This window comes from Nelumbo nucifera, chromosome 5 (genome assembly GCF_055504915.1).
Source record: "Nelumbo nucifera cultivar China Antique chromosome 5, China Antique-T2T, whole genome shotgun sequence".
NCBI lineage: Eukaryota > Viridiplantae > Streptophyta > Magnoliopsida > Proteales > Nelumbonaceae > Nelumbo > Nelumbo nucifera.
The window spans coordinates 48,729,466-48,754,446 of NC_142653.1; the positions used below are offsets into that span (position 1 = coordinate 48,729,466).

Below are 24,981 nucleotides of genomic sequence, written 5' to 3' on the forward strand. Positions count from 1 at the left end.
TCTCATCCCATAAAACATTAAACTTTAAGAATTATAATTTATAAATTATAGTTAAGAATGAGATTTTTAATGAAATTATAATTACCTATAATATATTTCTTTTTGTTGCTGATAGACAATGGAACAGTGGAGAGCGGAGGTTGTGGCCTTGTAGGAGAAAGGGAAGTCACTGTTCATCGTCTCCCACCTTGAGATGGAAAACAGGGTAGTGGCAGCAAGAAACCTCTCTCCTCTCAAGAAATCTCTCTCCTCTCGGCAGCAACTAATGGATCTTGGTCTCATGTCATAAAAAGGTACCTCTCTCAAGGAGCCCCAGAAGAAGCTCTTCTTCTTTACATCCAAATTCTCTGCAAAAGGAATCCACCCTTATGGTGTTATTCCTCTACTACTCAAGGCTTGTGGGTCTCTGCCGGGAAAGCTTTCCATGCTGAGTCGATCACAATTGGGGTGGATTCAGATGTGGGGATAGGGACTTCATTGGTTAGCATGTATTCAAAATGCCGCGACATAGTTGGTTCCCACAGGGTATTTGATGAAATGCCTGATAGGAATTTGGTGACATGTAATGCAATGATAAGAGGGTGTTCAAGGAATGGTGGCATGGGTTCTGCATCATTTAGTTTTGAACGGATGCTAGAGAAGACGGAAGTTACATGGGCAGAGATGATTGATGGATATGCAAGGAATGGGGTTATTATTGCTGCTAGGCGTTTATTCAATTGCTCTCCACATGAGATGAGGAATCTAGTGACATGGACTGTGATGATCGATGGATATGTGAGGATTGGGCAGTTGAAGACGGCAAGGCAGCTATTTGAGGAGATGCCACAGCGGAACTGCTATTCCTGGTAAATAATTGCTGGTTACTACAAGAAGAGTAACGTCAAGGAGGCGAGAGAGATCTTTGATCGCATTCCAGTCAAGAATTTGGTGAACTGGAATTCATTGATTGCTGGATATGCACAGAATTGATATTGCGAAGAAGCTCTAGAGGCTCTCGCTAAGATGCAGTCCGAGGGATTTAAGCCTGATGAAGTTACAGTAGCAAGTGCATTATCAGCTTGTGCACAAAATGGTTCTTTGGATCACGAAAAAGAAATCCATAATCTTATAAATTGTAGCAATATCAAACCTAACCAGTTGACATGTATGCAAAATGCGGCGACTTGCATAATGCAAGAATGATTTTTAGGGATGGGGTTTCATTGAAGTGCCAAATAGTTATTATTATTATTTATTATTTATTATTATTATTTTATTATTATGATTATTATTTATTATTATTGATGAAGGGCAAATTAGGCCCTCCAATGACATCATGACAAATGGCATCTTAGAACAGTTGAATGACACATAGACACCACCTAAGTGATGATTTTGAGTTCCAGATCGTGGTTCATTTGCGCTCCGACCTAGTGACTTTTACCACAACTTAGGTCAGCTAAGAGCACCTCGTTCAGGGCTTACCTGTAGCACCTCGTCATTGGTCAAAGTGACCTCAACGCGAGGACTAGGCGGTGACCTATGAGATGTGCTGACCAACAAATTCGGCATGCATATGCCGACACTCCCAGGTTTCTAGGAATTTGGCCCACGTACTGGATATTCTAGAGAATGCATGGCCATTACCTCCAAAGATCTCGGACCGGTTAGGCACGATATCCCGAAAATCTTGGGTGTAGTGCGTGAGATCGATGACAACTCAACTATATAAGGGCTTTTGACGTCAAGAACAGGGTACGCACAATTACTTGTTCACTAGCCAACTAGTATACATATTTTCAACTTGCACAACCTAGTACTAGATTAGGAATCGCAATATCCACCTCGGGTAAAGCAACCCAGGCACTCTAACATTGATTCCTTGCAGGTTTCTCCAAAGAGCTATGCAGCTTGATAATCAACTTAGCTCAGCACCCGATCTACCCCTAGCTCAGTCTAGCCAGCTCGGCTTCCAAGTCTTCATCCAACATAAATCCTCCACTTCGGCCTTTGAGTCACCCACCACCAAGAAGTAGCCAGATGACTAGAGAGCGCTCAGATTGCAAGGAATAGCACAGAAATAGAACAGATTACAAGGCCATGCGTGGGCCATGCGTCTATCAAGGAAATAGAACAGATTACAAGGAAATAGAACAGAAATAAACTAACAAGAAAATGAAGAGAAAAGGGAGGAAATCTGCTGCTCTTCTCCCTACGCCATGTCACACACCTGCATGGGCCATGCGTCTATCATTGCCCCCGTCTTTCAGAGGAACCTTGTCCTCAAGGTCCAATTTGATGTATCTATTCCATAGCTCGTCGAAGGTTGGTGTGAGCTCCCTCTTCGTCATCTGTCTCACTTTCGTCATAATTTCCTTCAAGCAATAGCAACTGCGGCCCTTTGCATTTGTGCCCCGGTACAAATTTTTGATCGCAATTAAAACAAAGGCCTTGAGCACGCCTCCTTTGCATCTCCGTCCAAGTGAGTCGTTTCATTGGTGAAGCAGACTTCAGTTTCGTTGGAGAAGAGTCAATAGTGGTCCTATTGAATTGACATGTAGCGTTTAAGGATTTTGACTTAAACATCTGAATCCCATTTGCTATTTCAATTTTAAGACCTCTCATAAAATTGCCTACCAATGCCTTTTGAGTCCACCCTTGTACCCGATTTCCCAGCCGTTCGAACTCTTTTTGATAATCACGTAAGGAGCCCACCTGTGTAATCTTTGACAATGCTTCGTCAAAGTCTTCACATTCGGTAGGACCAAATCTTGCCCAAAGTTCCTCTTGAAAATTTTCCAATGTCACCTCTTTGCCTTTTTCCTTATAGGATATTCTCAACCATTGCCACCATTGGTTAGCCTCGCCTTTCAAATGGAAAGAAGCCAATGACACGTTGTGAGATTCAAGAGTGCCTTGGTATTCAAAAAATTGATCTACTCTTATGAACCATTCGGTGGGGTCATCTCCCGCAAATCGAGGAAACTCCAATTTGGCTAGTTTGGAAGATAACAGTTGTCGTCCTACTTCGGAGTTGTCTCGAGATTCTTTTCTCATGTTGCGAGAATGCCCAGTAGGAGAGTTTGCCTTAAATTCAAGGCTGTTGGCAGTTGATGTAGCACGGTTGGAGAGTAGAGCTTCCGATAATTTGTTGATGGCATCTTCTAACTGATGGAACTTATCAGCTACTCCCGCCTCCAAGTCCAGCCTCTAAGCTCTCAATTCTCTCCTTGTTAGTAGCCATGGTGCCTAGCTCTGATACCAATGATAGGTCCCAGTCAAAGCTAGAGTGATAGAGTATTCTGCTTAGGGTGAGAATAAGACCACAAGATTTTATTAACTTCCAACTCCCCTCCCATGTTGGATGGGTGGTGTTTAAATACAGAAAATTCTCAACTTCTTTCACTAACATAGCCACTGATTAAGGGATTAGCTTCTCTAGTAGTTAGCCTATCCCTAAGCCATAGGAACATAACTACTTAACCACTAACAACTTGACATATTCTTAAGTAATAACTACTTAACCAAATTGACTACTTCCTAAGGCCAATACCTTGGCTTTATGGACCTATTCCTACGTACAGGTTACAAGGAAATATAATAAAAATAAAATAACAAGAAAATGAAGAGAAAATGGAGAAAATCTGCTGCTCTTCTCCCTATGCCACGTCACACACCTGCATGGGCCATGCGTCTATCACTGTCTTTGTTGGTCTTTTTGATTTTCCTTTGGTTATGTGGCTTTCTGCAACAACGTTTTCTTGTCCTTCCTGGTTTGTTGTTGTTGTCAGTTTGTTTTGATTAGTAGTATGTTCCGTTCTGGGTTCTTGAGTGAGCCTCGGGCTTTGACCCATTTGTATTATTCTTTTCCCCCTTTTTTCTTTCATCTTAATAAAATTTTCTTTTACTCTTGAAGAGAGAGGGAGAGATAACTAGGACTTACATTTAGCTTAGGGATAGCAATTTTTCTCATTTCCCCAATTCCCATGGGGACTCTCTCTAAATGAAGTGGGGATAGGGATGATTTTCTCCCTGCAAGAATGGGGATGGAAAAATTTTCATCCATTTTGATAGGGATGGGGAGTGCATTCCCTACCCCATGGGGACCCCAATCGATCCCCGGCCCCTAGGGATCTCTGCTAATATATTTTATATATGTATGCATGTGGGTATTTTATATTTTTAAAAATATGGTTGAATCGTTTTTAATATGATTGTAAATTTTAACTATTTTATTTTTAATTTTTTAAATAAAATAAAAAAACAAAAACAAAATGCTTAATAATATAAAAAATCATGAGAACCCCATGGAAATGGGGATAACCTTGTCCTCCAAGAGGACGGGGAGGGGATGGAGAGTGACTCCCCGTCCCCACCACGCCCCATTGCCATTCCTATCTCGAGACTTGGTTGTTGACGGGTCTTCTTCTTCCTGTGTCTCTTGCTTATCTTGAGCAGCATTCATCAATTAAGATTAATAACATCTTGCAGCAGTGGCTTTTAACACTAATTGTAATGGTTATTTTATCATGCATTTAAAAGAAATGATATCATAACCGGATCTCATTAAGTTAGCTTTTCTTTTGGTAAAGTTTAACTGACCTTAATTACTACTATATAATGTCACATGGAGCACTCATATGATATTCGCCCATTTGAATCAATGATCGGTTGGAGAGGGGGATTTATTTGAATCTCCCATACGGTTTGCTCTGATCATCTATTGGTCATATTAGCCGTCTGACTTCTTTAATTTCCTCTTAATATGAAAAATAAACAGATTTTAATTTAAGAAATATTAATTTGCATGCATAGAAGTGGGCGGATCAAACGCAAAAAAGACATGTGAGAAAGGAAGTAGGAATTATGCATGCGGGGATAACACCAACTGCTCTATCTCCAACAACAGCCTTGGATATATTTGCCAATGCATGCAAGGCTATCATGGGAATGCTTACATCCCCCATGGATGCCAAGGTATGACTTCACCCTTCTTCCAATTTTGCTTCAAATTTCACTATTGAATTAGGGTTATATAAAGGTAATCATCTTATATTATTCTAGACGTCACCACCTATTGCCGAAATATATATATCCCAGCCCTCCCTATAAACACCATCCCCTAAATTGGGAATCTTTTCCACTCGACGCTGAACCAAACTGTACAATGGCCTAAGGGGGCGTTTAACTCAAGTTATCCCTTTAATTTAGGGAAAATTTTTGATTAGTATCTTGTATTTTGGGTCCAGTGCCACTTTGGTCCTAAATTTTAAAATGCGATAATTAGATATTCAAACTTTTAAAACATGTCAATCCAATCTTTACCATTAACCATTAGTTAAGTGGCAATTGAAAAAACACAAATACCCTTAAAGTGTTATCAAATTCTCTTTACCAATCATCCAAACATTGACTAAAAATGAACGGTCTCAAATCCTTGCCTTTTCTATTAGAGAAAGTTGGAGTCACATCTTAGTGGGCATTCTCGTGACCCCAACTTTCTTGAATTAAAGAGGCAAAGATTTGGGACTGTTCATTTTTTTTATCAAGGTTTGAAGGGATAATAAAGAAAATTAGACAACACTCGAAGGGAAATTATGTCTTTTGAAATGCCACTTAACAAATAATTAATGGGCCAACTGGAACTTGATTGATAAATTTTGAAAGTCCAGGTATCGAGTTATTGCATTTTAAAATTCAGAGACCAAAGTGGCACTATACCCAAAGTGCTGGGTACTTGTCAGAAATTCTCCCTTTCAATAAATTAAAGACTTTGACATTTTTGTTTGAGAAGCAAATGTGATTTCTTATATTTAATATGTTGTGCTCAACTTAAAATGTATTTATTGATTCCTCACCTCTTCTTAAGGATGGTTATGTGAGGACTACATCCTTACTTGAGATGATAGAGGTGTAGGCACGATCCGCAAGCAGCTCACGCAAAGTGTGGGTCATGCCGCCCTCTCCTATGAAAATTTTGGTGGTCGGCCCGGCATGGCCTGCAACACAAGCCTCGTGCCGTGCCGTGTGCCAAGCCTTGGCCTAAGTCGGGCCAAGACTGGGCCAAAGTTATTTTTGCCTATTTATTTAAGAAAATTGAAAAAATAACTTAAAATTTTAATTTTATATGAATTTTATTGTATAGAATTGCTTATTATACAATAATTAAATAAATTAATATAATATAATTGAAAAAATTGTTTATTTTATTAATATATTATATTCTATACTATTATATAATTATAATTTATATAATATATTATATATTTATATATAAATATATAAAATATATAATTATTATGTATATATATACAAATATATATATAAATAGCATATATGGACCGTGCTGGGCAGTGCAAACATACAAGCTGCGGGCGGCACTACTTGCTTGGTCGTGCTGTGCCGTGCTGGGCAGTGCAAACATACAAGCTGCGGGCGGCACTACTTGCTTGGTCGTACTGTGCCGTGCTGACCTGTAAACTTTGAACCCCAGGCCCAGCACGGCACGAACCATCGTATTGGGTCTAACATGGCGTATGTACTGTCATGCCATACCAGTACAAATTAGTCCAAAATCGTAGCGGGCCACGGGCCGCATGGCCCAATTTACACTTCTAGGTGATAACAATAATAATTTTTACATCGCCAGATACAAGAGTTGGCTGCCAAAGAAAATGCGGAAATATTAGCATCCCATATCCCTTTGGTCTAGTTGGAGATGATCCAACCTGTTACAAACATGAACATGATGACTTCAAGTTGTTCTGCAACACTGCCATCTTCCCTCCAAAATTGACTTTGTATGGCGAGTTGCGTGATTACGAGGGCAATGTGTTTTATGTCAACTGTCTATCGTCATGCTTGAACGATACAAAAGTGACAGCTGGTTCATCTTGCGGTGGTTTTGGTTGCTGCCAGACAACCATACCAAACGATCTTACTGACTTTGATTTATTCATATGGAGCCGTAACGACTTCAAATACACATGGAACATTAGTAGATGTGGGTTGGCTGTTCTTATGTCCGACGCCCAGGATTCATTTGACTCACAAGTTTCACATCAAGGGAATCCTTATCTTCCCCATGGATGCCAAGGTATGCTATTATTACGAAATCCAAACAATTATTCTTCTCTCTTTTACTTCAAAATTTAAATACAAATATTAAACATAAACGCTTCGCTGTTATTCACACATGGAAGTCACGAGATGAAACCATTGGTCCCTAAAGGACTCCTCTTGATAGCGCATGTGGTCATTCCAACATTTCCTAATTAGTCTATGTCTTACGTAGGGATGCCAAAGGGACGGGTTTCGTATTGTTTTGTTCAACCTAAACCCGATCCCCAACTTGACTAATTGGAATAGGTTCACCAAGCCCGACCTGACCCTTCCAAACAACAATACCGGTATTCTTACCTAAGGACATCATACATTTCTTCAGTGTTATATTGGGCACGGTGTAGGTCAGAAATCAGAATCAACCCGAAACCTAATTAAGATTGAACCGAATATGATACCATAGTCCGGTCTGGGCGGGTTTATCACTTTATTCAATACACTGACGTTCCTAGTCTTATACCCAACATTGTATTGTAACACGGCTGAAGTCATCGTAGCAGTCCGATTTTCCAATATGTCTTATGAAAAGCTTTACTTTTTAATGTGCAGTAGTAAACAGGTTAGTTGCAAACAAAGAATGTGAGAAAGAAACGATGAATTATGCATGCGGAAACAACACCTACTGTTCCAACTCTAACAACCACCGTGGATACGTTTGCCATTGTATGAAAGGTTACAATGGGAATCCTTATCTCCGCATTGGATGCCAAGGTATGTGTTCATTTATGATAATTGGCGTTTTCTTCAAAACTGTAATAGGAAATTTAGTACAATTGGGGCAATTAGAGACTTCTGATTAAACCACCCCATGGTGCAAGAAATAGAGGGACAATATATCCAGTTTGAACCGCCGGTAGTAGATCTCTTTAGATAATTCATATATTTACTCCTGCAAATTTTAATTTTCTCTATATATATATATATATAGTCAATAGTTATAAGTTTTCACCTCCATCCTTATCAACCTCTCCCAATATGCTTGGTCCGGGAATAGGACCTTCTCGTTAGACTTAATCCCTCTTCATGGCAGATTTAGGTATTTCGAAGGAGGGTTTTGTGGCAGTAAAGGTCACCAGTGATGGGATTAGAGTTTACGTGGCAGGACATGGGGTTCATGAAAGGGATCGATGCCAAACCATATATGGTGGTGTGTCTGTAGAAACTGCAAGGAGTTAATGTATAAAGTCTAGAACTGTAGACTTGGATTGCTGGGAAAAAAAATATTAATACCTCTTGAAAAAAAAAAACGGAAAAAATGCATTGGCTGTTTTCCTTTACCTAATTTTATAACAGCTGATGATGATGACGATTGCTTTACCAAAATCTCCAGAGATAAAGCAGCTAGATTGTCAAAGAAAATAAGGAAATGTTGGCATTCCATACCCGTTTGGCCTCGTTGGAGATGATCCAAGCTGTAATAGAGATGAATTCAAGTTGTTGTGCAATACAGCCACTGACCATCGTCCGCAACTGATGATGTATGGCCCTGACAGTGATGAGTATAGTGATAAAATTGTGTTGAACATATCACTACATGGCGAATTAACTTTCTTCTACTGGGCTTTTGTCGATTGTGATATGGGGGAGAACCCATACCACGATAGCAGGGAGGGGACCATAATGATTCCTGTTATACATGAATCATAAATTTTAGTCATCAAAATATAAACATGGTGCTGATAAATATGATATTATTTCCCTGAGATTCTAATGATTCCTGTTATAATCGAATAATTTAACCTTCTCATTTAATTTAATACTTTTCTATTTGACTCATCATCATCTAAGCCTTATCTCAATTTCACTGGATCAGTTATATGAATCATGTTTAGCCATTCTGTTTAGCCATTAATACTGTCACTTGAATCATTTCAGTTTTACTCCACTCCCTCCAAAGTCTACAAGCCATTACCCTTGGTTAATTAGTACTACGTTCATTTTATAACGACGATTAAAACGTTACTAATAAATCCAAGAATCAATATGAATCTGTGATTTGAGAAGGTCTTCGAAATATGCGAACACATTTTTTCTAATTTACTGATGCTTTTGGATTTTTGTGAAAGTTGTAACACTTATAATATTTTTGCTAATGCTTTGATTATTGTCTTTCTCTTTCCAGATGTAAATGAGTGCAATGATCCAAATAATTATCCTTGCATAGGAACTTGCACTAATACAATTGGATCATACAATTGCTCTTGTCCAAAGGGTACTTATGGCGATGGTAAGAAACTCAACCTAAGCCCAAACCCACCCAATTGCCACCCCTACGTTAATCACCATATAGGAGAGGAGGATTAATTAGATAATGGTGCTGAGCTACCAGAATTAGAGGCAGTTGATCAAGTCTAAAAAACAGGGGGTGATCAAGAGGCACAATGTTTTGGTGCGATGCTGACCGTTGATCACCGTTGATGAGATCAACGATCACGATTCGATCAGGTATGATCAAGAGGCACAATTCAAAGTTAACAATCATTAACTGTTAACTACTTTTTAAATAGTCAAAATGTTTGAAATTGTAACTATTCAAGGTGCCTTCTTTGAACTAGCACCTACCTTTTCTTCATACCTCTTCATAAACTATTTAAGAAGCATGAATCATACTCCAAAAACACACAATTTTGAAATTCACTCTCTCTCTCTCTCTTTCTCAGTCCGGTCTGCTATAGTCTCACAGAAGGTTTCTTCAGAGATTCTTCTACTTTGCTGGTTGCAAATTCTCGCCCAAGGCTCTGTTGTATCTTGGGAATGGATTTGCCTGTAATCCAACAGCAAGCTCAGTGAAACTAAGTAGGGGCAAATAACGTTCTAAAGACAGTGTCTTCAGATGCGCTTCAAAGCTTCTCCTCCAAAGTTATAGTGACCCCATATCTCCAACAATTTTAGAACATTATTCTGCAATGGAGGCAGAAGCAAGTATCACTTCAATCAAGATGATGAACCAAGATCTTGTTCGATTAGACCAGTTCGATGGAACAAACTTTAGTTGGTGGCAAGACAAGATGATCTTCTTTCTGACCACACTAAAACTATACTATCTATTGGACCCGAATCTGCAAGCACTTCCTGAACCCACTGACAAAAACTCCAAAAAACTAAAGAAGGAAAGAGCAAAACAAGAAGATGACTCACATTTGTGCCGAGGACACATACTGAATGCCTTATTAGACTGACTCTACAACTTCTACAAGGAACTTACATCTCCAAAAGAAATCGGGAAGGCCCTGGAATTTAAATACAAGGTTCAAGAAGTAGGTACGAATAAATATCTTATTGCAGAATACTTTGACTTCACCATGAACGACTATAAACCCATACTAGAGCAAGTTCATGAACAACAGGTGATAGTCAACAAAATTCGATCCCTTGACATCATCCTTCCTGAATCTTTCCAAATGGGAGCAATCATTGCCAAACTTCCACCCACTTAGAAGGATTACAGGAAGAAGCTTCTGCACAAGGCTGAAGAACTTACCTTAGAGCAAATTTAGCAAAACCTTCGTATTGAAGAAGAGTCTCGAATTAGTGATAGTAGGGATAAGACCCTGGCTGGTATGCTGAACTCTAATGTCAATTTTGTGGAAAACGTATCAAAGAAGACTAACCCTATATTACAAGTAAAGAGGAAGGATGGGAACTTCAAGAAGAGTAATAATAAGAAAGGATCCTACTCTGTTTGTGGAAAGAAGGGGCACATGCCCGAGTCTGCCAACATCGGAAAGGCGGAACCAAGTCTGCAAACATGGTAGAAGACAATTTAATGGCCATGATTATTGAAGTCAACATGGAAGAATTGTCTTCTAAATGGTGGTTTGATTCAGGCGCCACAGTCCACGTTTGTAAGGACAAGTCCTTGTTCAAGACATATGAAAAAATGACTGATGGCCAAGAGGTATAGATGGGAAACCAAACATGTGCCAAAGTTGCTGGAAGAGGCAGCGCAGAGTTGAACTTCACATTTGGAAAGACACTGACTCTCCTGAATGTTCTCCATGCTCCTAATGTTAAAAAGAACTTGGTCTCAGTAAATGTTGTTTGTAAGAGGGGATTCAAAGTTGTCTTTGAGTCCGACAAACTAATCCTATCCAAGAATGGGATATCTGTTGGAAATGGATATGATTGTAATGGTATGTTTAAATTAAGTATTAATGAAGGAAAAGTTTCTACTTATATTGTTGATTCTTTCTCTTTATGGCATGATAGATTAGCACATTTGAATTTCAAATCCATAAAGAACATGAGCAAACTTGGTATAATTGCTTACAGTAATGAATCAACTGAAAAATGTGATATATGTGTAAAACCTAAAATGGCTAAGAAACCTTTCCCTAGTGTTGAGAGAAACTCTCAATTTCTAGAACTAATTCATTCTGACATCTGTGAACTCAATGGTGTAGTAAATAAAGGAGGTAAGAGATATTTTATAACATTCATAGATGACTTTTCTAGGTACACTTTTGTCTACCTTATGAGAACTAAGGACGAAGCCTTTGATATGTTTAAATTGTATAAGACTGAAGTTGAAAATCAACTATAAAAGAAAATTAAAATCCTTAGAAGTGATAGGGGTGCTGAATACTTTAAAAATGAGCTTAATTCTTTCTATGAAGAATTTGGAATAGTACGTCAGTGTTCTGTTCCCTATACCCCTCAACAGAATGGCCTGGCAGAAAGAAAAAATAGAACACATACAGAAATGATAAATTGCATGTTATTAAAAACTAATGCACCCTTAAACCTGTGGGGAGAAACACTCCTAACAGCCTGTCATTTACATAATAGAATTGTTTGTAGAATTAATAACAAATGCCCATATGAATTATGGACAGGAAGAAAACCTAATTTAGCATACCTAAAAGTGTGGGGGTGCTTAGCATATTATAGAGTTCCAGATCCTAAAAGAACCAAGTTAGGACTTAGAGCAAAGAGAGGTATGTTTGTTGGATATACAGAACATAGCAAAGCTTATAAGCTTCTAGACTTAGAGTCCAACATAATAATTGTAACTAGAGATATTGAATTCTTTGAAAATAAACTGTGTTCTGAATCTATAGAAAATGACAGAGAACCTGAAAGAGAAACTCAGTTCTCAATACCTATTGTTAATAATAAGATTGAAAGAAGAAATGACACAATGTTAATACCTACAATAGGAACTAGAAGAAGTCAAAGACAAAGAACAGAGAAACACTTAGGTTCAGATTTTATCTCTACTCAATCAATTGTATTTTTGGTTGAGGCTGACAGAGAGAAGATTTTGAATAAGATACCCATTGTCCTGAACATTGAAAATGATCCAAAAATCTACAGTGAGGCCATGACCTCTAGAAATGCTACATTTTGGAAGGAAGTTATAAATAATGAAATGGATTCAATAATGTCAAATAACACAAGGGTACTAGTAGACTTGCCTACAGGATCAAAACCAATAAAATGTAAATGGGTGTTTAGAAGAAAATACAACACTGATAGAACTGTACAAACTTTTAAGGCTAGATTGGTGGCCAAAGGATTTAGTCAAAAGGAAGGAATTGATTACTTTGACACCTATGCACCAGGGGCTAGAACAACTTCTATTAGTACACTCATAGCATTAGCATCCATTTATCACTTATCTGTTCACCAAATGGATGTTAAAACTACTTTCTTAAATGGTGATTCAAATGAAGAGGTTTATATGGAACAACCAGAAGGATTTATTCTTCTTGGAAATGAGAAGAAAGTCTGTAAATTGGTTAAATCACTATATGGATTAAAACAAGCACCTAAACAGTAGCATGAGAAATTTGATTCTTGCATTCTATCTTTTGGTTTTAAACATAGTAGTGCTAATAGATGCATTTACTCAAAATTCACTGAGAATTATGGAGTAATTGTATGTCTTTATATTGATGATATGCTTATTGTGGGTACAAATATGGTTGGCATAAATGAAACAAAAAACTACTTATCCTCTGTCTTCAAGATTAAAGATTTAGGAGAAGTAGATATCATATTGGGAATAAAAGTTAAAAAGCACAGTAGGTGCTATGCATTAAGCTAATCACATTATATCGAGAAAGTACTTGAGAAATTTAAGCATTTAGGGTTTAAAGAATATAGCACCCCATATGATTCTAATATAAAACTAGTAGTACTGGTAGAGCAATTGCACAACTTGAGTATGCTATTGCAGTAGGAAGCTTGATGTATGTTATGCTTTATACAAGACTTGATATTGCATTTGTAGTAAGTAAACTTAGTCGGTTTACAAGTAATCCCAGTGCAGAGCACTGGAAGGCAATTGGGAGAGTTCTTGGGTATCTCAAGAGAACATTGGAACTTGGCTTATTTTACTGTGATTATCCAGCTGTACTAGAAGGGTACACTGATGCAAGTTGGATTAACAGTAATGGAGATAACAAGTCCACCTCTAGATGGATTTTCGTTCTTTGTGGGGGTGCGATCTCTTGGGCATCCAAGAGACAAACTTGTATATCTCACTCGACCATGGAATCCGAATTCATAGCCTTAGCGGTTGCTGGAAAAGAGGCTGAATGGATTAGGAACTTATTATTGGATATAAAACTTTGGCCTAGTCCTATGCCTCCAATTTCCATTTACTGTGATAGTGAGACAACTTTGTCAAGAGCCTACAGTGGTACCTACAATGGTAAGTCTAGACATATAAGTCTGAGACATGAATTTGTTAGGCAACTAATTCAAGATGGAGTCATCTCTATAACCTATGTGAGGTCAAGTAAAAACTTGGTTGATCCTCTTACCAAGGGCTTGGCCAGAGAATTGGTAAGAATGACAACTAAAGAGATGGGATTAAAACCCTTTACTTAGTCACCTGTAATGGTAACCCAACCTGAACTAAAAAACCATTAGTATTGGGTTTAATGGGTAACAACAATTTATAGCAATGTGAGTGTTAGCACTAACATTGAGAAATTTCCCATCACAATATAAACAGTGCTATCCGTTATGATGAGAGAGGTTGAGTTAAACTCTTAATGAAGTTCTGAAATGTGTCAAATAATGGAACACATAGTGTAACTTCACCTATTTGAACATAAAAGTGGTGTCACTTCTCATGAGAGTTTGGGTTTGCTCTCAGGATTGTTCATGAAACCAGGAAAGAAGCACATGGCCATAATAGTGCTGAACAAAACTTTAGGAAGATTTTCGTTTGTTTTGTTATTGTTTGGCTGGTTTTATTGTTTTGTTATTCGTATAGCTCTTTCTTGTTTTTTTTTTTCATTTTAATAAATTTTATTTTATTACTAAAAGCTTCCCAGAATAGATATCTAATGACTAATGAGTTGCAGCCAAAAAAACAAAAGTGACAACTAGGTACTGACATCATTGCCCAACTTGACCCCAACATATTCTTTATAAATGAATATGTAAATTATCAATTATTTAATTTTACCTTGTTGACTTTTCTTTATTTTTAGGGTAAATTGCTGAAACCTCCCTGAAGTTTTTGGTTATTGTTGAAACTTTTCTTGAAGTTTGATAATTGTAATTGATGTAGCGCGATCCGGTCACTCCTAGCTGGCGGTGGCTTGGCTCCTATCTGGCGACGAACAACACTTGAGATGAACAAGGCAATGAAGAATTCCTGGGGAGCTCACCCGGCAGGAATACTCCGACGATCAAGTTAGATCTTTAGCAAAGAAGTATGAGAAATGCAGAGAGATAAGAGTGCGGATAGCGCAATACCTTGGGACCCTAAAAGGAGGGCCTTTATTTATTGGGATCCTCGCGGTCTTTGTGGAACGGTCCCAAAATAACTGCTATGATGGAGTGCGCCACTTAGGGGTAAACGTTATCCACTAACGTTAATCACTTCCGTTCGGACCGGGCGGGGAGGTAATGCTCAGTGTTATGAAGTGTAGTCCCGCAAGATTGGGAAGCTGTTAAGGGTAGCTATCAGGTCGGCAGGTTGGGGTACTCGAACTATCTAATCCGAATTGTCATTCCTGAGTTATCGCTCACATATAGGTGTCGATCTCGTGACTTGTTACCGAAGTATTCTTACCTCGGGGTAGATCCAGCCCGGGAGAGCCTTAGCTCGGGGTGGACCCAACTCGGGGGAGCTTTAGATCGGAGTGATTGGAATACCACCCTGTATCGAGCTGTCGCTTATACCGAACTGCCACTTGTACCGAACTGTCAGGCGGGGCCCCAACGAGCCCATTACGTCAAGTTGCGGCCAGTCTATCATGCTACCATGTCCAAGTGTCCCCTAATTATGAGGTCGGGCCAAATCAGCCTCCATCAATTGTCCCCCACTCCCTGTGCTAGGGGTCTTGACCCAGTGCGGGGAGTTCACGGAATGACGGGTGGATTAGGCTCGGAGTTCAGGCTATCCAACTAGGCAACTCATTGGTCAGACCAGTTCACTGTGTGGCTCAATCAAGGGTGACCTGAGTCGTGTACAGCTCACGCGCAGATGCCACAAGATTATAGACTCCGCAGATGTCAAAGAAATGCACTAAATTATTTTCACCTCAGGGGTCGTGTAGCCGGTTTTCTTGAGAGCCGTCGGATCATCTTGATCCTGACGATTGATGCCCGAGTATAGAACCTATAAATAGTGGGGGTCCTGGGTCATTTTCTGCCAGAAGTTCACTTAGCGTTCATCTTGAGCTCGCGCCTAAAGGTCCCCAGCTCGGGTTCCTAGTTCGTCAAGTCCCTTACTTCGGTTGCATTCTTTTGGTGAGTCCTCCCCTAGCTTCCTTTCAGTTCACTTCTTCTGTTCGGGATGTCTAGTTTTGACAATCTTTTAGACAAGCCCGAGGTAGGTACCTCGGCTCAGGGTGACCCAACCGAGGTCTAGTCCCACAAGGCGCGGGAGGCCACTAGCCATCAGGCATCCACCTCTCACTGAGGTCGGATGCCAAACAAGTTCAGTCCCTCTACCATGACCTTGGAGAGACTTCGGGCTCTCATCCTTCAATACAACTTGCCCCGGGAGTACACCTATAGTCTTGACGAGATCCTGCTTTTCAGGGAGTAGGTCGTAGTCGGGTTTTGTCTTCCCCTCCACCCTCTCACCATTGAAGTTTTAAACCACTTCAATGTCACCATTGACCAGCTCCACCCGAACTCGATACGCAATGTGGTCGAGACGATCTCCCTTTGTTTTGACTACGCCCTCCCTTGGACCAGGATATCTTCTCTTCGATCCTGTCCATCAAGAAGCACACCAGAGTTCTCCCAGAGCACAGGCAGGCTTACTATCTTTCCCCTCGTTCGGGCTTCAAGCTCATGCATAAGCTCCCGAGCAAGGTCCCGGCCTAGAAGCAGGACTACTTCGTAGTTCGAAGTCCTGAAGGATGGCCCTTCCTTACCCAGTGGAGGGTGGTCATCCAAGACACCGGAGTCAGGCTAGACAAGGAGACAAGGGAGACACTCCAATCTTGGGCAGAGCTCGGGTTCGACTACAAGGACTTTATTGCTGAGGGCAAGCTAGTACAAGCCGGCCTGAGTCCTGGTAGGTCATTTTTTACTTAGCTTGAATTCATTCAAAAGTTCTTTTTAACAATTTCTAATGCCGAAATTCTATTTGCAAGGCTTATGGAAGACAATCTTAGGGTGAACAAGCTCCAGGCAGGGAACCTCTTCGACAGAATGAAGAGGAAGAAGCGAGCTGCCAAAAAAGCTCGCATCGTTTCCCCAAAGGCTCCTGAGCTCGAGGTGTCTGAGGCTCCAATCATTGACTTGGAGCCAGATAATCTGTCAGTTCGGGAGGCTGAGACAGCAATGGAGCCCGAGCACGAGGCAGCTTCAAATCTAGAACCTACCTCTGAGGTTGCCCCTATGCCAGAGACAACCATCTCCAACTCGGGGAGTGATGGGGGCTGTCCGGAGCATTCTTGTCCCACGGTGCACCCTCCGAAAGAGCAAGGGGGCCGTCTATGCCGAGGAGGTTTCCGACTGGGCCGATCTCATGCCTGCCCAACTTGAAGCTCGGGCATCTACCCACTCCATTGTGGTGCATATTGTTTCTTCCCTCTCCCCCCTTCCTTTTTGCGATTTTTGATGGTGCTGACTGACTTCTTTTTTGCAGGTGAAATCCGCCGTGCACGCCTTAACCCTCTTGTCCGACAGGCATCTAAAGCGGGCTTTAGCTACTGAAGAGTCAGCTCGCACAGCCCATACCGAGCTGAGACTAGCCTATGGCTAAATTCACAAGTTGGAGAACGGCGCCCAAGTTCAGAGGACTTATATCGAGGCGCTGATTGGCCAAGAAGGAGGGGTTGTTGCATGAGGTGGACACCTTGAAGAAAAACAAGGTGTCTCTAGAGCTGGAGGCGGTCTCTCTAAGGGCGGACAAGGCGTCCTTGGAGCGGAAGGTGGCTACCATGAAAGCAAGTCGGGTGGCCCTAGAGCGCAAGGTGGAGAATCTTTAGGCCGATGTGAAGGAACGACCAAGATCTTCACCCAAGCCATTGAGGAGACCAAAGTCAAATCCGTCCAAGACTACGTTAGGTTGAATGAATTCGACGAGGTGCTAGAAGAGGCCTACCACAAGGGCTTCAAGCTAAGCCGGTTCCTCATCAGGTGCGAGTTCCCGCAACTGGACGTGAGCGCCATCACCACCTCGCAAATCACCAGGGAGATCGCCAACCAGGCCACTGAAGACCCGAACTCCGAAGAGGAGGGTGGCGAAGAGGAAGCTCCTGTTGAGGCCCCGAGTAGAGAGGATGGGTTCCCAAAGTACTTCGGGCAGTCGCTACATATTGAGCCTGCGAGCTCGGTTTTCTTTTTTTTTTTGTATCGTACAAAACGTGCTCATTATAAAGAAACTTAATGAATGAAATATCCTTTTTTGCAAAGTGTTGTGCATTTTGATCCTTTACCGAAGTGCATCTTATCCAAACTAATTAGTGTTAAGTGCCCGAAGTAGGATCCCTCAACTAGTGTCACCCCGAACTATCTCCTAGTACTTAGTAGGGGTTGTTTCACAATGTACACTGATGTGAGTAACATAGTAGGTCGTATGCCCGACCTATCCTCGCCTGAGTTAATTATTGAGGTTTGATTCTCACCCGAGCTACCCGTGCCTTTGGCATTACACATGCTGAAGCAGTTAGCTCTTATATGATGCCAAGGTCTCCCATTTGCTCGACACTTTGACCCTTAGGCTCTTGGAGTGACTTACAGTCCACTTAACTTGGTAGTTATAGGTAGTATTGCCTCAAGTTGATAATATTCCATGCTCGAGGTACTTGTTTCCCTTATAGGGCTTCGAGCTCGTACGTTCCTTCCCTGAGTACCCGTTTTACTCAATAGGGTCCCTCCCAATTTGGGCCAAGCTTACCAACACCGGGCTCAAGTACCATAATCTTACAAAGAACCAGGTCTCCGACACAGAGGTTCCACTTCTTGACTCTGGCGTTGTAGTACCGACCTACCCTCTACTAGTAGGCCGTGGTCCTAATGTATTCGAGGTCCCGTACCTCGTCAAATAGGTCGAGGTTGGTGTGCAGCTCATCCTCATTTGCCTTATCGTCGTACGCTTCTAGACATAGGGTGGGGACCTCGATCTCGGTAGGGATGACTGCCTCGGTGCCGTAGGTGAGGTTGAAGGGAGTCTCGCCTGTCGCAGTCTTCGCCGTAGTCCTATAAGCCCATAGTACACCGGGTAGCTCGTCTACCCATAACCCCTTAGCTCGGTCTAGGCGCGCCTTCAGTCCATGAAGGATGGCTCTGTTCGTGACTTCCACTTGGCCATTGGCTTAAGGGTGCGCCACCGAGGTGAGATTTTGTTGTATCCCCATGTCTTTGCACCAATTCTAGAATTTAATGTCTTCAAACTGCTTACCATTGTCGGAGATCAGCACTCGGGGTAGTCCGAAGTGGCACACTATACTCCTCCAGAAGTTCTGCACATTCCGAGTTGTGATCTTCACGAGGGGCTCGACTTCAACCCACTTGGTAAAATAATCGATTGCCACCACTAAGAACCTTCTCTACCCCGTCGCTGGTGGGAATGGACCGAGTATGTTGGTTCCCCACTGTGTGAAGGGCCATGGGTTGGTAAGTTATTTTAGATCGGCGGCGGGCTGGTGGTGGATGTTGGCGTGCTTCTGACACATGTCACATTTTCTAACGAGCTCGATCGTATCTACCTTCATCGTTGGCCAGTAGTACTCCTGTCGTAGTGCCTTTTGGGTAAGAGCCCTACCTCCCAAGTGTCTACCGCACAGGCCCTCAGGAGTATTCGGCCTCGAAAGGTCACAAGTAGCGTAGGTAGGGGAGCGTGTAAGATCTTTGGTACAGCCATTCGTTTATCATGACGTATTTGGCCGCCTGACGCTTTACCCTTCTGGTAGTATTACAATCTGTAGGGAGGGTCCTGTGTAGCAGGAAGCTCGTGAGTGGATCAATCTAGCTCGGCTCTGCTTGAACAACAGGAGCTGTCTCCTCTGCCCCCCCAAGAACACTAGGCCGAGACAAGTTCTCTATATACATAGTTGGTGGGTGTCGAATCCAACCAAAGATAAATAGTCTTGCTCTAGTTTAATAATTTGTAGATAGTGATGAGCAAGGTCGTCTCCACAGAGATTGGGTGGATTTATTTCCAAGTAAACGAAGTAAGGGAGGTTGTAAAGCTAAGGAAAATAAGAAAATAGCAGAAAATAACAGAAAGCAAAGATCAAATTGATGGGAGATAGCTTCCGGTTGAAGGGACAAGTTCAGCCTTGATTCTTATCATTGATCATCGATGCAAGGATAGGTTCATATGTTTACGAATAAATTGGTTATAGCTATTAACAAGCTCTAACAACCAACCTCTACTCGTATTATTCGACAACCAAAACAAGCTCTTTGGTTGCTTCTCTTATTAATAGACAGTCCTAAACAAGCTCTTAGGATTTAATCTATTAATAACATTAAGAGGGGAGAGACCTAATTTTGGTCAGCGATCTCACAAGCTCGGACCGTTTAAACCAGATTATACCTTTTCCTAACATAGATCAAAAATTTTTTTGCAATCAATTTCTGTTAATTGCCACCATGATCGAACATACCAATCATATACGAAACTGGAGGTTCAATCGGCCATAGATTATTTCCATTGAATGAGCAAGGGGCCCTTCTTACTTAATCAATAAAAATAATCCTCACAGTTAATCGCAGAAAACATATGAATACCCATAAACAATGAACTGAAATAAAAATCAATTAGATCTCACAATGTTAAAGAGTCAAAACTTCCCAAACCCTTCAACCAGAAACAAAGACTTACAGACACTTCATAATGAAATCGCAACTTCCAGATGAGAGAGGGGGGGGGTCAAACTCTACTTCTTCCTCCTTGGTTGCTGATGTCTCTCTCTGAAGGCTGAAGCTCTGTTGAAGGAGTTGATGCCCTGGATGCTAGTCCGCCCCCCGTTTATATAGATTTAGGGAGAGGGCTGTTTTCCAACTCCCTTTAGGAGATTATCCTCAAAACTTTTAAGTCCTAGTCTGATTTGAACTTATCATATCCTAACTCTTATCTCAATCTCCTATCTATCTAGGATTACAATTAAAAATTTAAATCTGATAAAACTCCCTTTCTTGAGATTACGTTCAAATTCTATTCTAATGGGACTCTTGGTTCTTGAATTCAAGTTGGGCTTCTTTAACAATTCGGGTTGCTTCAAGGCTCTTCAACGAAATGGGCTTCAGCTGTGAAATGGGCCTTACTACGAAATTACTCTGATTTTGGGCTCGATTTCGTCTTCGATGAAGACTGAATCTGTGAAAATCCAAAACATAAAAGTTGTGAGCCTTTTCCTTATCTTTTCAGTGCTTCTTGAATTATCCAAATCAGAGTCCGGAATTGGGAGTTATGCCCAGATCACTGAACAGTGCTGAAACTGTGCAAAATCATCCGATTAGACTTGTTTTCTTCCAATTGCCTTATTGCTTGCCCTGAATCGATATACAAGAGTAATTAGTCCAATTAGGTACCAATTAAGTATAAAATACTGAATATTGAGGGATAAAAACATAACAAATTTTATTTTCATCAACAGTCCTCTTGGTATTGTCACTTGTGCTGGCCAGCCTAGACAGGGCTCAGCATTAGCGTTCTCTGACCTCGGTATTCGTTTGACGAAGTGGGACCAGAAATTGAGCAGTGCTTCTTTGACTTTGGCTGGGTAGGCGATCATGGATGGTTCGCGAGCTTTGTATTCGTCCATGACTTGGTTGACTACGAGTTGAGAGTCACTACAGACAACAATGTGCTTAGCCTTCACTTCCCTAGCTAGAGCTAGCCTGGCTACTAATGCCACATACTCTGCTTCATTGTTGGACACCGCGAACTTGAAACGTAGCACATAATCCAGTTTCACACCGCTTGGCCCATGCAAAACTATTCCTGCTCCGCTGCTCTGTTGGTTTAACGAGCCATCCACGTGAAGGATCCAAGGCTCCTCGTCCCAGTTCGCGCTTGGCCTTACTAGGAGGGATGCCGCGCTGATCATTACTTCACAGTGCTCAAGCTCAACCGGCCTTAGAACCCCGGGCTCAACCGGCCTGGGAACTTCAGAGCTGAAAGTGCATTCTACAACAAAATCTACTAATGCTTGAACCTTGATAGCAGTTCGCGACTTGTATTGAAGATCGTACTCGCTGAACTCGATGGCCCACTTTGTCAACCTACTAGAGACCTTGGGCTTGAGCAAGACCTACCTCAGGGGTTTGTTAGTTAGGATGACGACAGTATAAGCCTAAAAGTACGGATGGAGCTTCCGGGCCACAATAACTAATGCGTAAGGTAGATTTTCGATCTTTGAGTACCTCGTCTCTGCCTTTACTAACATAGTAGACATGCCATTGCAGAAAACAACTGCAAAGAACGATTAGAGCATATTGCACTATGTGACATCTTGTACACTATAAGAAAAATTAGTTTTAGCAATAGATAAAACCAACACTAAAAGGTATAGCAATAGTTTAGTGATGTTCATGGCTAAAAATTATAGCAACAAATATTGTACAGTGTAGATAGCAACAGATATTGTACACTGTAGATAAAAATATATGCATAGCTATGATTTTCCCCATTGCTAATTGATGAAGGGAAATTTGGCCCGACCTCGCGATCACCGGACACGTGGCAAAGACAAGCAGCTCGGGATAGTAGAGCGTCCAAAGCGAATATCGGAAGCAAGTCCAAGCTCACTACCAAACCCGAACTCCAGACCGCTGTACTTAGTCCGAGCTCCTTGTTGAGAGCGAGCTCCCTGTTAAGGGTCTGAGCTCCCTATTTAGAGCGAGCTCCCTACTAGGGGCCTGAGCTCCTTGTTAAGAGCGAGCTCCCTGTTAGGTCCGAGCTCCCTAAGTACCCGAGCTCCCCAAGTCCGAGCTCCCTGTTTAGAGCAAGCTCCCTGTTAAGGGTCCGAGCTCCCTATTAAGAACAAGCTCCCTACTGGGAGTCCGAGCTCCCTATTAAGAGCAAGCTCCCTACTATGAGCCCGAGCTCCCTGTTAAGAGCGAGCACCCTATTAAGAACCCGAGCTCCCTGCAAGGAACCCGAACTATACTGGGCCCCAAGCCTCACAAAGCTGACCCGAGCTGGCCCACAGCAGCTCGGAACACTCCAAACCGAACTCAAGACACCTTGCTCGCCACTCCAACACTTCACTTCCAAAGCACCAGGCCAGCCAAACGTACCCGACACCAAGGGCGTCCGTATCCAAGGGCGACGCGCCTGATTGATTTGGGATCTGACGCCTGATAGCCGCAGTCCAAATGGCTTCCTGCCACCGCCACCTGCAACCGTCGTCACTAGCCGCAGAGACGGCTCCAACAAAAGGAACAGTGGCGGTTCTGTCCGGCCAGAGGAAATGACACCCGAATTGGCAGGAGTTCAGAAGTAATCATGCCCGACCTGACGGAGGCCTGGAAGTGAGTGCGCGAGGTGGTTATAAAATGCTTCTACCCCCCCAGGAACGAGGTATGCTAACTTTTGCGCTATCTGGTTTATCTTGCCTTTGAAGGATTCTAACTTGAGCTTCGGAGCCCTTACGCCGGGTTCTCCCCGGAGCTTCTCTTCTCCTTCCGTTTCAGGTCCCTGTTACTCAGTTCAGAGGTAAGATCATCGACAGCTAAGACCGGCCAGATTGTGTATCATCAATTAGCGCCGTCTGTGGGAACGCTTCAAAAGGCCTCCCTCCAAAACTTTCATACCCTTTCCTTCTTCTCTGAAAAACTCATTACTCATGGCCTCATCTAGCAACGCTGGACGCGGCACAGAGACAAACACCACCGGGGAACAGCTCCAAGTTCCCATGGTGTGTGTTGGGCAGTTCACCATCCCCCTCACGGTGGATGGAATCCCCAATCTGACTACGCCACAAGCAGTGGCACCTGTAAGCCTACCTTCCGCAAACATCCCCTTCCCTCTTCCCATTGAGACTACCTTCACTGGACCAACCGCCGTCCCCCTGGCAGCTAGCCAAAATCGGTTGGACGACTTAATGCAATGCATGCGGGCAATGCAAGCCCAGATGCAGCAGTTCCAGCAACACCAGCTTCACCAGCACCAAGTGTTGCACAACCTCTCCCAAAACCACTATCAGCAGCAGTTCCCCCAACTGACACCGAACCAACCACTACTTCCACCTCGCCACCCTGCCCCGAAGCCAGTAAAGGCCTCTCCGCAGGATGGGCGCCTCCACCAAGGAAAGGCCCCCAGGTCCCAGAATCCCCCAAACAGCCAGGCCTCGTCCCCAGGCCGGAGAGAAAGAAAAGTCATCCCCGCCTCGCGGCTCGCAGGCGGATCAGGAACCTCGCCCGCGAGGTCAGCACCTCAGGTCTCCAAACCGGAGTCCCCACTGGTTGAAAACCGATTCGGCGCACTGGCAGCAGCGGACTACCAGCACTCCGAGCCCATCGAGCTCGGCAACACGGAGGCCAGCAGCGCCAGTACAAGACCCACTCAGCAGCGAAGGCGTCGTCGAAGTCGACGAACTGCCACCCGCGTCCTATCCGAACTCAGAGGCAAAGGCGAGATGAGCTCGGACGAGGTAGGAGTCACCCCAATTCTCTCAGTTCCTTCCCCCCTCGCCTCAGAACTCCTGGCAGTCCCCTTGCCCAGAGATTTCAAGCTCCCGCCCCTAGACAAGTATGACGGGTCTTTCGACCCGAACGACCACGTGGACGCTTTCCAGTCCCAAATGCACCTCGCCAGAGCCTGCGAATCATGCATGTGCGTGGCCTTCACCACCACCCTCAAGGGGGTAGCCCGCACTTGGTACAGGAACCTGGCCCCCGGATCGATAAAGTGTTGGGCTCAGTTCGTGCAGGTCTTCACTGCACACTTTGTCACCAGCAAATGGTGCCCTAGAGCAGAGGAAAGCATCTTCGGAGTAGTCCAAAGGGAAGGAGAACCCATACGGGGCTACATCAAATGATTCAACGAGGCATGCTTACAGATACCTCGGTTAGACCCCGCGGTGCAGCTCGCCGCAGCAAAAAGAGGGGTGACGCAAAAGGAATTCAAGTGGCACATGGTAGCTAACCAGCCCGCGACTGTGGCCGAGTTCCTCAAGCTCGCAGACAAGTTCATGAGGACGGAGGAGGAAATCAACCAAAGAACCGAGGGCGGAAACAAGAAAAGAAAGAGGGACGGCGAGCCCTCTAGCTCGGCCGACCGAAAAAATCCGGCCCGGGACCCAAAACCGAACCAGTCGTTCCGAGCTCCCCTGCCAGCTCGGATGGATTACACGCCACTGAACACGAGGCGAACCGAGATCCTAATGACGATCACGGACGCCCCCTTCGTGAAATGGCCACCTCGCCTAAAGGGAAATCCGAACGAAAGAAACAAGAATTTGTATTGTAGTTTCCATAGGGACCACGGTCACAGTACCG

General features: G+C 42.8%; 1 pseudogene; it reads left to right on the plus strand.

Annotated features, from left to right (window-relative positions):
* The first annotated feature begins 192 nt into the window (after window positions 1–192).
* Window positions 193–8,280, plus strand: LOC148791572 (pentatricopeptide repeat-containing protein At3g21470-like; annotated as a pseudogene).
* The last annotated feature ends 16,701 nt before the right edge of the window (window positions 8,281–24,981 follow it).